Genomic DNA, 13,441 nt, shown 5'->3' with positions numbered 1-13,441 from the left:
CGTCAATCATACACCAGGAGCTAGGGGGACTTCTAATCATTAAAGATGTATTAAGTAAGATTAAGTAGACTAGAACTGTTTGGTTGAGCAGGTGTTAACAACAGTATTTATATTTCAAAAGGAACTGTGTGAAGACAAAGATTACAGTGTCCTGGCAGCTCACTGGGCTTATGTCCAAGCCATGAAACCGTAACATGGGTCTGAATCCGGCCCGGGTTTGTTTCAGTTTTTGTCCCTTTTCTTTCTGACTGGTTCCTGTCTGTCGCTACAAAATAAAATAAAAATAGAAGCCCACAAAAAGTAAAGAAATAAAAGTTATAAATTATACAGGATATGCAAAAAGTAAAAAGTAATTCTGAGGTTAAAGAGACATTGTAGAACGTGTGGGCAGAACTTGAAGGTGGCTTCCAAGTTGTAGTCGGCAGCAGACGTCTGACAACTGCCGCTCACTATCCACAAGTTTCCGGAGGAGGTCACTGAGGTTTACTTCTGGTTAAGTGACTGGACCGCAACCTTGGATCATGTACGGGGTCACCACGGCCAGCAGTGCTCAGTCACTCCAAAGTAAACTTCAAGACCGTCAGATGCCAGTTGGAGGACAGGGGCTACAGTACAGAGGTGATTTACAGCAGTTCCAATCAGGACTTAGAAAATGGTAGATGGTGACAGGAGAGGCATGAAGTGATAAAGGAATAAGAGAGAGTCCGGATTTAGCATTTGGAGCAAACAGCGTGGCGAACCAGAATATTTTCACATTTTCACTGTGAATTGTTTTTTTAGTTTTAGATTAAGTGTGTTTCAAGATGTGTTAACAAGGCAATTAAGCTCCTCTTAGTTTGGTAAAAGGGAGAAACTCAATTCTGGTTGTAAGGTTGTACTTTCTGTTCAGGTGTATTTCCTTTCTAAACATTTTGAGTTTATAATTGAGTTTATTTTAACAGTTTTAACACATTAACAGTTGCCATTGGACTCACTTTGTGCCAGTATTAATAGGTATTTCGAAACAGGATGGGCCCGGGGCTAGCTGTTCCCTGCAACACAATACTAAGATGTCTTTGACACCACAGTTTCAAATTATGTTTATGTTAGTTAATTTATTTATTTATTTTTTTTAACTAAACTTCTAGCCATATCCTGAGAACTGCCCATTTAAAATGTAAAGTTTTAGTTCAATAAAAATGCACTTGGGGTGTTTTTGTTCTCTTTGTAAAGTAACTAAATATGTCTTTGTACCATCCAGCTCCTTGCCGAGTTGGGCCAGTGCAGTTTTTTTTTTCTAATCATGCCAGATCTCATTGCTCCCTCATTGAATTAAGTGCCAATTTCAGGCCATGAGAATGCTATGTGACTGAGAACCCTCTCCTAATCCAAGCATGCAATTCTATGAATAACAATGGTGAAACTCCAGTCTGGATAAGCCATTACATCTGTCTCTCTGTCTCTAATTTACTCTTTATTTTCCTTTTTGCTGTTTGTGCCTTTCCTCCAACAACCTCCCATCTGCTCCCATACATTTTCCTCCCTTATCTCCATATTTATCATATCTTTAACTGATAGATTTAAATCTCTAAACTGTTCTCTCAGTCACACAGCCTGTCCACCTTTCAGGAATGCAAACAATGTTTGGTTTTGATTGTGCAACCTGCAGGTGATTACATTCTCCCCGTACTGCCCCGCCAATTAAGACGAGGCATTGCTCAATTGAAGTAGGAAGATTTATGTGCAGACAGCAGCTGTCTGATTTAGATATATCAGGGCTATTAAAATACTTCTCATGAATAGCCTTTCAACGCGATTGCAATATTAATCTCGTCCATGCACATAAACTGGGGCGTCACATTGAGAGATCCGATTCACGGAGTAGCTGCTCTTTTAATCTTATAGATTGTGTCATGCAATCATGTGGATTGCACATGTACAGCAGGACTCGTTTTGTGTTGTGATTTTTTTGAATCAGGAGACCCACATGCTGTTGAGTTGAGGTCACTTCTTTCATTTCTCAAAGTGATATGAAACAAAGACACTGAAGGTTTCAGAGTCTTTTCTGAGGTGTTTAAAAACCAGAGTCAGACAACAATCTTCAACATGAAGCCAAGGGCTTCAAATGAATCAGACCATCAATTATAAACAATACAAAATAAAATAATGAAATACTGTCCTCTACGTATGAGACTATCAGAAAACATGAATTATCGTATTTTTTTGAATGTTTAAATTTTTGATGAAACTCCACGTGACATCATTGGGTACTGGACTTTTGTTTTGGAGCCCCAACTCTGACTGATTAGGAAACTGTTTCCTAAGGTAATATATCAAGTGAGAAGTAGGGTAATCTTCTTATAAGCTTAAATGCAATCAGACTTTTCTTTGCAAGCAGGGGTGGCCATTACAAAAAGTGCATGTTTAAGGCACTTCTGTATTGGCTCCGTCCATATTTATACCATCTACGGTGTTGATATAAGGTTCAACATAGCCTGTACTCTTATCTGATGAGATGGATTTATCAACATTTGTTCAGCCAGTTCACATAAATGTTTTCTTGAATAATGTGTAGGGTAAAATGGAGAAACACTGGCAGGAAGAGCAAAACCAGCCAGTGTTTCTGCCTTCTCTCCTCTGCCCAATAATTTAATCAAAATTCTGTTTGTCAAGATTCCTGTTTTCTGCCACGTCAGTGTGGTTTTCCTCCAAACAAGCGAGGGGGTCACTGCTTTCCCCCTCGCTCCATCTGTCATGTTTACAGGTTGATTTGCTGCCACCACGGCCTATTTATTTACACGCTTTATGAATATGGAGCACCTCACTCTGGCTGGTTTACATTTATCATGTCAACATGGGGGTACAAAACTGTGAAACACTCGGAGAGCCTCAGAGACGACGAGATACTCAGAAAGTTTCAAACTTTATATGGCACCTTTATGCCATGGTGGTTGGCTTAGCTAAAATCGCTGTGGGCAGAATGAATATCATTGTTGCTTGTCATTTTTATGTGGTTGTCTCTGGTCAGCCTACTCGCTGTAAATTCACCCCCTTGCAAATGGAATTCAACAGTTACTTTTCACATAAATCACGCTTTTCAAAGACTATTTTGTGAATGTATATTGTGGCTCCAAACAGGAGGCATTGTGCCAGAATGTGAATTGTATTGAATACTTTGTGCAGCAGAGAAGCCTGTCAAGCTCCTACTGCTTTTAGAAAAATAGCACGCTTTAATGGGGCTCAAGATGTCAAAGCATTGGCAGACTCAGGATGTTTGAGGGGCAATTGACCAATACTAGTATCAGAAATAGATACAGACATGAAAGGTGTGCAGACATAAATTGGGTTTACAATCAAAACAATACAAATAAAATGTTTCCCTGTAGCTTTTTTATACTTACAAGAACGTGTTGGCATGTGGACAAGATAATTTGATATAAATAGATTAAACTAGAACTCGCTATTAGGAACTTGACATGCAGGCTATTTATTATATATATATATATATATATATATATATATATATATGTAAGCATAAGCAACATATGCATGACCTTGTTCTGATCATTTAGTTAATTAACAAACAAGTAGGAGGTTAACAGGAAGGAAATGTTTGCATTAGTGGAAGTGAACCTTCAGCTTTTCTCACAAGGTTTCTACCTAAATCCCCCAAACCCTTTGTGAATGTATAATTCTTGTTTATTTAGCCTACGAAGATGTTTTAAAAACCATACTATATATTTAAATGCAAAAGGAAAGCGGTAAAATGGCCGGCCCTTTGTTGATGTGGTGTTTGTGCTGTTTTATATCATTCAAATTTCATGATGCTTGAGGAAAAGTTTGCACCAAAACTAAATGAGTTTTGCCAACAAAGCATTTCTAATTCTGATGACAAAGAAGTTTGTTATTTTGCTCTCTCTGTCATGCTTCTGCGAGTCTATCTTTATCTGTAAGAATTCCTCACCTTGAGAAAAAAAAAGACAAATTATTCATGACTCGCATTAATTATGCCACAAAGAGACCTATCTTATTCTGCAGGGGCTGTTAATCCAGATTGAAACCTGACGTATAAAACAACCTGCTGTGACTGAAGCCATGCACACATATAGAGGTTTGTGTCAGGCTGCACACTTGAAGGGGCCACACTCGCTTTTTTCCTTGGAAAAACTAAAAAAGGAAACAGAGCGACACAGTTTGGAGAGCAGGCCTGTCACTACGGAGGAAATCCTTCTCTGTCACCCGTTTGACTGAGCAGTAAACACAGCAGAACAACATGTCGACTCAATAAACCCACCAGCAGTGATTTCCCTTTATTTACCTCTCTTTGATGTGACCGAGTATCAAAGGGATCAAACTTTCAAGCTGTTGCCTACAGATAATAGACATTAGCTTGTTGGATGATCCGTGCAGTTTCGCAGCAGAATTTGTGGCTAAACACAACTTGTCAACCTTTCACTTAATACTTCCACCCGGCATCATGTGTGACTGAGAAGAAAAGAACATGAAAGCATTCGGTTATGAAAAATAGAGCGTCATCCTTTTTTTTTTTCTTTTTTTTTGCTCTTTTGGTGTGCCGGCACAGACATGCGGTTGTTTGCCCTACATATCAACACAGGTGCCCTCATTTAGTTTACCTGACTACAACTTTGTATAACCAGGTTTCATCAAAAAGGCATTCCTGTGTGTTCTTAAATAATATATGAAGAAAAAAAATTATACAAGGCCACAAAACAAGGATAAAATTGAGGTCAGGTCAGAAGAGAAATATGAAAAACAAAGGCTTTCCAACAAAGGCACATCTGAAAATAACATATTCAAAAGTAACCACGATGACCAATATTTTGGTTAGTAATAGTCATTTAATTACATATTTTTTCTCAGTAACTGTAACAGATTATAATTATATCTGTTTTGTAAGTAATCATATGTAGCTGGTAACTTCCCAGTCCCCACCACTGGGAATAACACATAAACATAAAAGGCAAAAGCACATAAAACACAGAAATGACAGAATCATGGCAGTAGGGCATGATCACACTTCTATCAAATTGCAAAGACTCAGCCTGTGTGTGCGTGTTCAGACATTGATTGACATTTCTTTTACCTCATGCTTGTTATATTTCACCTGTGTGGATCAGATTCCCTTTGCCATCATTTAAAATAAAATATAGGAAAATATATAGGAAAATACAGACATGATTGAGTTATACAGCACTGTGTCATGCACTTTTATCATGTAATTATATTCCCGGATACAATAGAATAAGATAGTTCCAAACTATACGATTCTGTACAGGACACAGTATAACATTACACCACAGTGCGGCTCAATAAAAGTGGGAGTTGTGAGTCATTTAGGGACAACAGCACAGACAGCCGACTCCATTTTTATCATTTTCATTTGCATATTGGTGCCCTCATGTAAATCTAATTACAGCTCCACCCAACTTGAACCTAAAGCAGAGGTCTAATCAGCCAGAATTATTGAAGATACCTGTGTGCAGGTTAAATCGTGGACTGATTTCTAAATAGCGGATTTTTTTAATATTTAAAGCACAGACTGAAACCGTTAGATGGTAATGGATTTTTTTCTTGTCCATTTAGGTTTATGGTTGAAGTTTCTTGATATGATATATATTAAGCCTCATGAGGGCAAACAAATCAGAAAATGCAGGACATTTCACATTATCGCTGGTAGCTTTCCAACTTTCAGATGTTTTTGTAGAGCGAGGCAGCACATAGAAACTGCTCCTCTGGATCCGCTGAATGATCCTGCCGTCAAAATCTGATTGGCCGGATGTGAGAAAAAACAGATGTGATTTGGAGAAAACTGCAAATTTCTCCTTGAAGCTCCATCTTGGAACCAGTTTTGAAAAAGCGTCAAAGCTCCAGCGAGCTGTGGTTGAAGGCCTTCGTGGTTTGGATGTCATGTGTCAAACGTGCCCGACACATTGTGATTGATTACCCTACTGCTACCTTATTATGGACCTACTGCTGGCGTCACAGACTGTGACTGAATGATAATGACCCTGGTACACAATTAAAATTTGTATATGCGGGAAGAACACAACAGACAGCAATGACAGCGAAGGTTAGCCTGGGTCTATCAAGTTGGTGACACGCTAGGGACATTTTAACCCTCTTCGTCATGTTTTTGTATCCAGCACCTTGTATGTGGTTTAACCAGCGATGAGATTTAGGATTACCACATATGACCTTCTATTTCATTCAAGCTGAGCTCAACCTGCTCCTGCCAAGAAGACTGATGGGAGCTGATCATTTCTATAGCAACATATACTCCCTGTCAAGACTGATTGACTGTCACCCTGCAGGGAAAACACTTAGAAACACCACTAAACCCCCAATCCATCTCAGTCTGTAGATCAAAAGGTCGGTCTGTGTGTATAATAACATTTATCAGCTCCTTACCTCACATATAGGTGCCTGAGAACTGGCGTATACAGCCAATCACAGTCCTCTGACCTTGACTGCAATGCAGCAGCAGGTAAACATTACAGCTGATCACCACCGTGCTACAGCACAGCGTGATACTGGCCCGTATCTCAACACAACAGGTCTTTTCTGAGCGCTAAGCAGGGACCTGGGGAGCGAGCGAGCCTCGAATAACATAATCTAGCAGCTCGAGAGCCCATCCTTCCCGCTAACGCACAAGTCAAGCCTTTCACACAGTGCGGGAGAGTGGATAGAAGGAAAAAAGGAGGACACACAAGTCGCAAACAATAACGCACTGATGGACTTCAGCGGCGAGCAGGTGGAGGGACGGGGAAGGGGGGGGGGGGGGATTCTCCTCAACTTTCAAATGAGACTCAGCATCTTTCAGGTGAACCAATTCCCTGACTGACACCTAGAGCAGGAGCGTTTTCAAGGTGAGCATACAAAACAGCATTTGTTCTGTGCAGTGCTTGCATTAACTGGGCACTGATCCAAGGTGGCTCTATCATTTTTTCTAAGTCCCAGGAAATAACAGGATTTAGGACCTATTTTTCTTTTACAGTTACCGCACCGACCTTTCACAAGACTCCTAAACTCCTTCAGGTGTTTCTTTTACACACTCAAAATCATATCAGGAAAATGAGTTGCTAAATTGCTAAATCGTGCTGTTCAGTAAGTGGTCACTGCACAAACTCTGCCCCTACTGATGGCAGTAGGAGGTTTGGGCATCCATAAAAAATGCAAATGATAAGCCCCTAAAGAATTTGTGATAGTGCTTCATACCTATCACCAAGGAACCTTGTCGAACCTTCACAGCTGTGTGAAACTACGATCTGTCAGGTCAGGAACATCAACTAAACTGATCTCAAGTGGCACCTTGTGAATGTCCCTATATTCCATCAGCAGTGGTGGTGCTTTTTTTCAGAGGACAGGTTGGCATTTTATCGTGAAATGAAATGGAAAAGCCACCAGGGAAAAAGCCCTGAACTTTTGAGGAGAAAATAACTTTTTTCATTTTTTATTTCAGGAAAATTTGATCCCCTCTTGCTTTGACAGACTCAGGAGATGGATAGAATGATCTGCATTATCTAGAAACAGGTGAATTTAGTGCTCAAATAATTAATTTTATGAGACCCAAAACACATCCTATGGCAGGCTCATGAGATTTCCTGTGCAGCCATCAATCATATGCTGTCTCCTTAAATTGGTCAGTCATCAAAACTTTGAGAACCCCTTCCCCAAACCCATCCTCAAGTCAGTGTATATCCTATGAAATGTATATTTCTTTCCCTCAAATTTTTTTTTTTGTTTGATTTAAATATTAATGCGTGTCCCTTCAAACTGCAGAGCTGCTGTCTCTGTGGAATACTTCCTGTCCCTCATGCAACAACAACAACAAAACAAGCAACAGGAAGACAGGGATGAAACCGGCTGAAACTCCCTTGATGGCCAAAAGCCTTTTGAAGCGCCTCCTGACTGCCTTCAGGGAGCTGCATGAGCAGGAACTGCACGGGATAAAGACAGACAATGATACTCTGGGTTACATCCGCTTTAACTAACACTTAATTAATTACAGGGATGATTCATCATTGGCAATGTCCTTTTTTAAGTAATATTATAAACGAGCTGTAAAAAAAGGGGATTTGTTGTTTGGTGCAATAATCTTTTTGATGTTTGAAATACGACAAATTATTCCTGATATCCAAAAATACAGGTATATAGTGTATATTTGCTGTGAGGTAGGGCTGAGGAGCTCTGTGTGTTTGCTAGCGCAGCACTGACCTTGGCTCGTGACAATGCATTTTTATGTAAGCTTACATGAGAGTGTTGTTTACTTTTTGAGGTCAAATACAAAGAACGGTGTGAAGCAGGAGGAATAGGTGTTTTTAAAGGGAAAGAATGTAAAATCTGATATTACATAGAGTCAGCAATAACCTTCAGTAATATATTGAAATTCACTGAATCAAATGCTAGGTTTTATTTATTACACACATTTTGTGTGTTAATCCAACAGATAAAAAGGAAGTTTTGAGCCTGTGACCTCTACACTGTATATGAGATGAGATGAGATGTTATTAGAATAAAGATACATTTTCAAGGAATATTTGATTACATTTTTACGTCTTATAGCAATTTCAAAGTGGTTTAAAAAAAAAGGGCTCAATTATCTCACGAAACGCATGTCATAATTTTATTGGTATTGAAAATGTTCAAAGAGCTTAACTGTTGTGGCCTCTTGACTCAAGGGCATGGTGTTCGGACAAAATTCCTCAAAAGTGTTATAAGTAATTTTTTTCTGTGTGCGCTACTGTTTGGCTGCGTCCATTTTTGTTTTTCCATTTTATCGATTTTCAAGCGTCAGGGAAATTCTCAAATGTCCTTTATTATTTTGATATGTTGTTGTTACATTATGAAACTCAACAATAAAGATACAACATTGTTATTTATGTAGAGTGAAATCTTGTGTCTGTTGGCTTCAGACATGAGCTCTGTCTTATGATAGTCATCAGGATGCATAGAATGAATGGATATATTGTATATGGTACAATGTTCTGGGAAAATTTGTAACTTAGGTAAGGAGTTCATCCTGAAGGGGATTGGTGAAGCTTCTTCTGTGGATAACCTCAGGTTGCCGTATGACACACAACAATGGTAGAAGTGTATAAGAAGTCTTATGTCTATCATGAGGTGAGATGGTTGGAATAATGCTTTATTGTTTTGGGTTATTACAAAAGATGAGGAGTGACTGCTACAATTGTGTGTGTCGGTTTTTCTACTATAAAGGCTGAAGAAAGACTGCCTCTCTTCAGTCATCAACTATGCACTCCTGATATGTGACTCTCGCTTGCAAGCAATATAAAACTTCTGGACTAGAAAAGAAATATTGTGTCAAACTTGTTCCTCAGATTTAATGGCAAATCTGCCCAATAAGTGCCTGCTACCACAAATGTAGCTATGGGTGGTAATAAGCTACTTTCATTATTTGACCTATTCAGTCATTCTTCCCATGTGGACAGACTCAAAGGGTCAAAGAGTCATTACAACATCATTAGATTTCATGCACTGTATATGTCAGAGACATAGGGCTTGATCCAGGTTACAAACATGAACAACAACCATTTCTCAGGTGTCTCACCTTGTTGAAACAGCAAACAGCAGTTTTTGGTCCTGATCCCCAGAACCCAGAGCTCCTGTTTGTTCTCACTCCAGCTAACAGTGCCAGCTCTGGCCTGTGTGAAGCCCCAGGTTAGATCTGAATAATGCAGGAAGAAATCAACCCTGACACTTTCACTAACTTAACCACGACCGAGAGTTGTTTTCATGCTCAAATCTTGTCAGGTAAAGTCTCGAGTCACATCTCAAGTCCTCCGGGACAAAAGAAATTAATTGGATGATGAATAAACACTTGAGTGACAGAGATGAAGAGTTGGTGGGTGGGGGGTTGTGGATCTGATCATATCGTATTAACCGTGAAAAGCTGGAACTCAAACTCTTTACTGGCTGTAGATTTACTCACAACGGGAATAGTTTTGCATCTTTACGGCCTTTGAATATTCAGGGAAATGACACATGGCTCGGCAAAATGGGCGATTCTCACAGATTTATTGCATGTTAACTGGTTTGGAAAATTTTATTAAATGGAATTTCCACTGCCCAAGTTCAATATCATCTACAGTCAGTGATGCACTATGAGCTCATTTCGTGGTCCTCTGTTTTAAAAGAGTCCTATGTCTAAATCTAGTGTCAGAGCTTCATTATTCTTCTTTATAATGTGCTCATGCGATGTGTATTCCCAGTTGAGCTGTTTTTGGTCAGGCTAGCAGCATTTTAGTTTATCTCCACTTCTGGAATATACCAGGGAATAGATTCACATTACTTTTTGTACAGACATTCATGGTCCCCAGACGTTGAATCAATGACTTTGTTGATCCAGAGTTTTCCTCTACGCCACCATGAGGTCGACTCTAAATCTTGTTAATGAAATCAATTAATGGGAACAACAGGGTACAAATGCATCACGCAGAGAGTGGGGAGAGCGAGGTCAACGGAGGCCGAAACAATGAATCGTTGCCTCTTCCCCAGCTCTTTAGAAATTACTCAAATCAGTTTCCTTCGTGTTTCATTTTCACCATTTTTTTTTTTTTTTCAAATTGCTTTGGGGGGCCACACCTGAATGAAGGAGGACCAAGTACATTGTATGTTTATCAAAAACAATATCTTTGGTCTCATTTAAAGTCAGTAATCTAATCAGGGCACAGCAGACAGAACCTGGCCCAGATGAGTCGGCTGTACTTCATAATCACAGGCTCCCGTGCTCCATCCAATCATCACATATTCATCTGCAGTATACAGTCTACCACCTCTGTGACGCCCCACATCTACTCAATATTCTCTCTCTTAAGATTTGAACAGCTGTCCATGCTTTTGATATCCAAATGCATGCGTCTCACGTCCTGTATATACTGTGATCCAAATCCAAGATGCGCTTTTTCTTTCCTTTTTTTGCTTTACATTAAAATGGAAATGGATTATCATTACTTAATGCATGTTTCTCTCGGCTTTTCTGCAGCACATTGCACCATGGGATCTTTGGGATCATGACTTGTTTTTTACCGTAATTCTCAACAGACTTGGATAAAATTCATGATTTGAATATCCATTCATAAACCCACTGAAGGTTGAGGTTGAATAAGTGGAAGTGTCACTTAATATCCATACAAACCAGTTGATATGTTGGCATTCAGAGCCTGGAGTTCATAAACACTTTGGTTATGCTTTGATTACATGTAAGGTCAGAGCGGTGGCCCTTAATCCTTGACATCTGCAACTGTAAAGATTCTTATGAAACAATATGGCTGCTATTCTATTTCAGTACATCCGCATATGACCTTTGTATGTTATCATTCCTGCACCATGAAATCACTGGAAACCGTCCATTTTGTGCCACTTACACGGCTGGCATAAAACATCGATTTCCTGCACTTGATATTTAGATAAACATATATGTGTATTACAGGTTGAAGCTATATAGCTTTCACACACCGGCTCAACAACAAGGCCAGCTTGCCCTTCACCAGTGAACACTTTAGAAGAGAGATAGGGACCAATAAGGTGATCCATCTTAAGGGCAGGCTGTAAGCACTGTGCCACAGAGGGCCAAGCACATATCTCCTCTGAAGGGTTACCCAGCAGCAGCAGCAGCAGCAGCAGCAGCAGCAGGGAAACTGCAAATTTTAGACAGTTGGTAGCAGAATAAACCCAGCTAAGGTTCCTCCTCTGGCTTACTGCAACTTCAGTGAAACACTGTAACAAGGAGATTAGCAGGAGTAATAGGCACAGGAGGCCCGTTAAGCTTTGGATTTCTCCACACGTTGACGCGGTGTCCATGGAGCTGTGGTGAGAGGGACTTCCTCTGCATTTGAAACATTTCCCCACTCTACTTTCGCAGCCTTTCTACAACCAAAAACAGGACAGTGTGAAACATGATGATCATCCTTGTGTGCCTTGTTGTGACCTTCCACTTCCTGCTTTTGTCTCTTTCCCACCTGTGTTTCATTTTACTAGTCCCTGTGTATTTAAGCCTTTGTTTGTTTTTTTTCAGCACATCTGTTTCACTATGCAAGTCCTGCTTCTTCTGTGTCTCTTATCGGTTGCCTCCTCCTGTTTTCTTCTAGTGTTTTACCTGTGTTTGCTGCTGGTGTCCTCGTGTTTTCTTGGCTTGATTACTTTCAGCACTTGGATTATTCCTACTTTGTCTCCAGCCTTTTTCCGCCTAGCTTTTTGTTGCTTGTGTTTTGGATTTTGTGGACTTCAGCTTTATTTTGTTAGAGCTCGATTTTTGTTCTCTCAGCTCCATGCCTCTGAGTATCTTGCATTTGGGTCACACATAATAATAGTATGTGGTAAACTGCAGAACTGAAGCGTCGCGAATAGCAACGAGACTCCGGGCATTAAAATAAACTCTCTTGTAAACGCTGCATTTTGAGAAAAAGAATAAAGCTGAAACAGACAAGTTAAGATGATTAAAAACTAAGGAAATGAGCTGCGAAAAAGTAAACAGGTTAAAAGTCACCAACTCTAATGAGAAATTTGCAGAGTTGGCAACCCTGAACAGGCCTTGTAAAACCGTAGGAGGACGGAGTTTTGCAATTCAATTCAGTCTCAGTACTTAAACTTGGACTTGGGAGCACTTATAATTTGAGCAGCGCACTAAAAGTTGACCTTTGGTGGCTTCTACGCTTATTGCAAGTCATGTTCCCTGTTTGGCTTCATTGTGATTGTGATCTTCGATGTTCAGTGAAGATGTCTGAGGCTGACTGTGATGCAGGAAAAAAAGTGGATTGCTCAGTCGAGGGAGCAGCTGGCACAAGCGGAGCAGCTCAGGTGAGGTTTTGTAGAGTGATGGTACAAAAGATTGGGAGATTGATCAGCAGTCAGGGCCTGGCAGGCTTTGTACGAGTATGTCGTGCCGAAGTGAGAGCTAAAAACTCTCAATTTATCAGTCAGTCCTCATTCAAATCCTCACCTGCGGTCACACGCTTTGAGCAGTGACAGAGAGAACGAGATTGCAAACACAAAGGGACTGTAATGAGGTTTAAGTCGCTGGGTGGCTCGTCTATGTTAAAGAGAGCTCAGTGATTCTGGAAAACATTGAGCCCTCTTTGCATTGTGAGGAATGAGGTGAGGTGGTTTAGGCATCTCATGAAAATGCCAGGCTCTGTTTGGATGTGTCCTCAGGCATGACCAACCGGGGAGAACAGACCCCGGACACACTTGAGGAATCACATTTCCCATCTCTCCCGAGACAGACGACGGAGCCCTCCAGAGGAGCGGGAGCAAGACCATTTGTGTTTGCCATCGCCTCGGGCCAGATTGATTATCTTTTATCTTAATTAAGTCCTCTTGATCCTGTTTTATATTTCTAAAACTTCACTGACAAACGGTTGAACCTTCCTACAACCTCACTGTCTCATGCTGTAACTTAGTTTCGTCTTTGCCCGTCTCTGAA

This window comes from Sparus aurata, chromosome 12 (assembly GCF_900880675.1).
Source record: "Sparus aurata chromosome 12, fSpaAur1.1, whole genome shotgun sequence".
Classification (NCBI taxonomy): domain Eukaryota; kingdom Metazoa; phylum Chordata; class Actinopteri; order Spariformes; family Sparidae; genus Sparus; species Sparus aurata.
The sequence above is the reverse complement of the archived record's forward strand: the minus strand, read 5'-3'. Positions refer to the sequence as shown.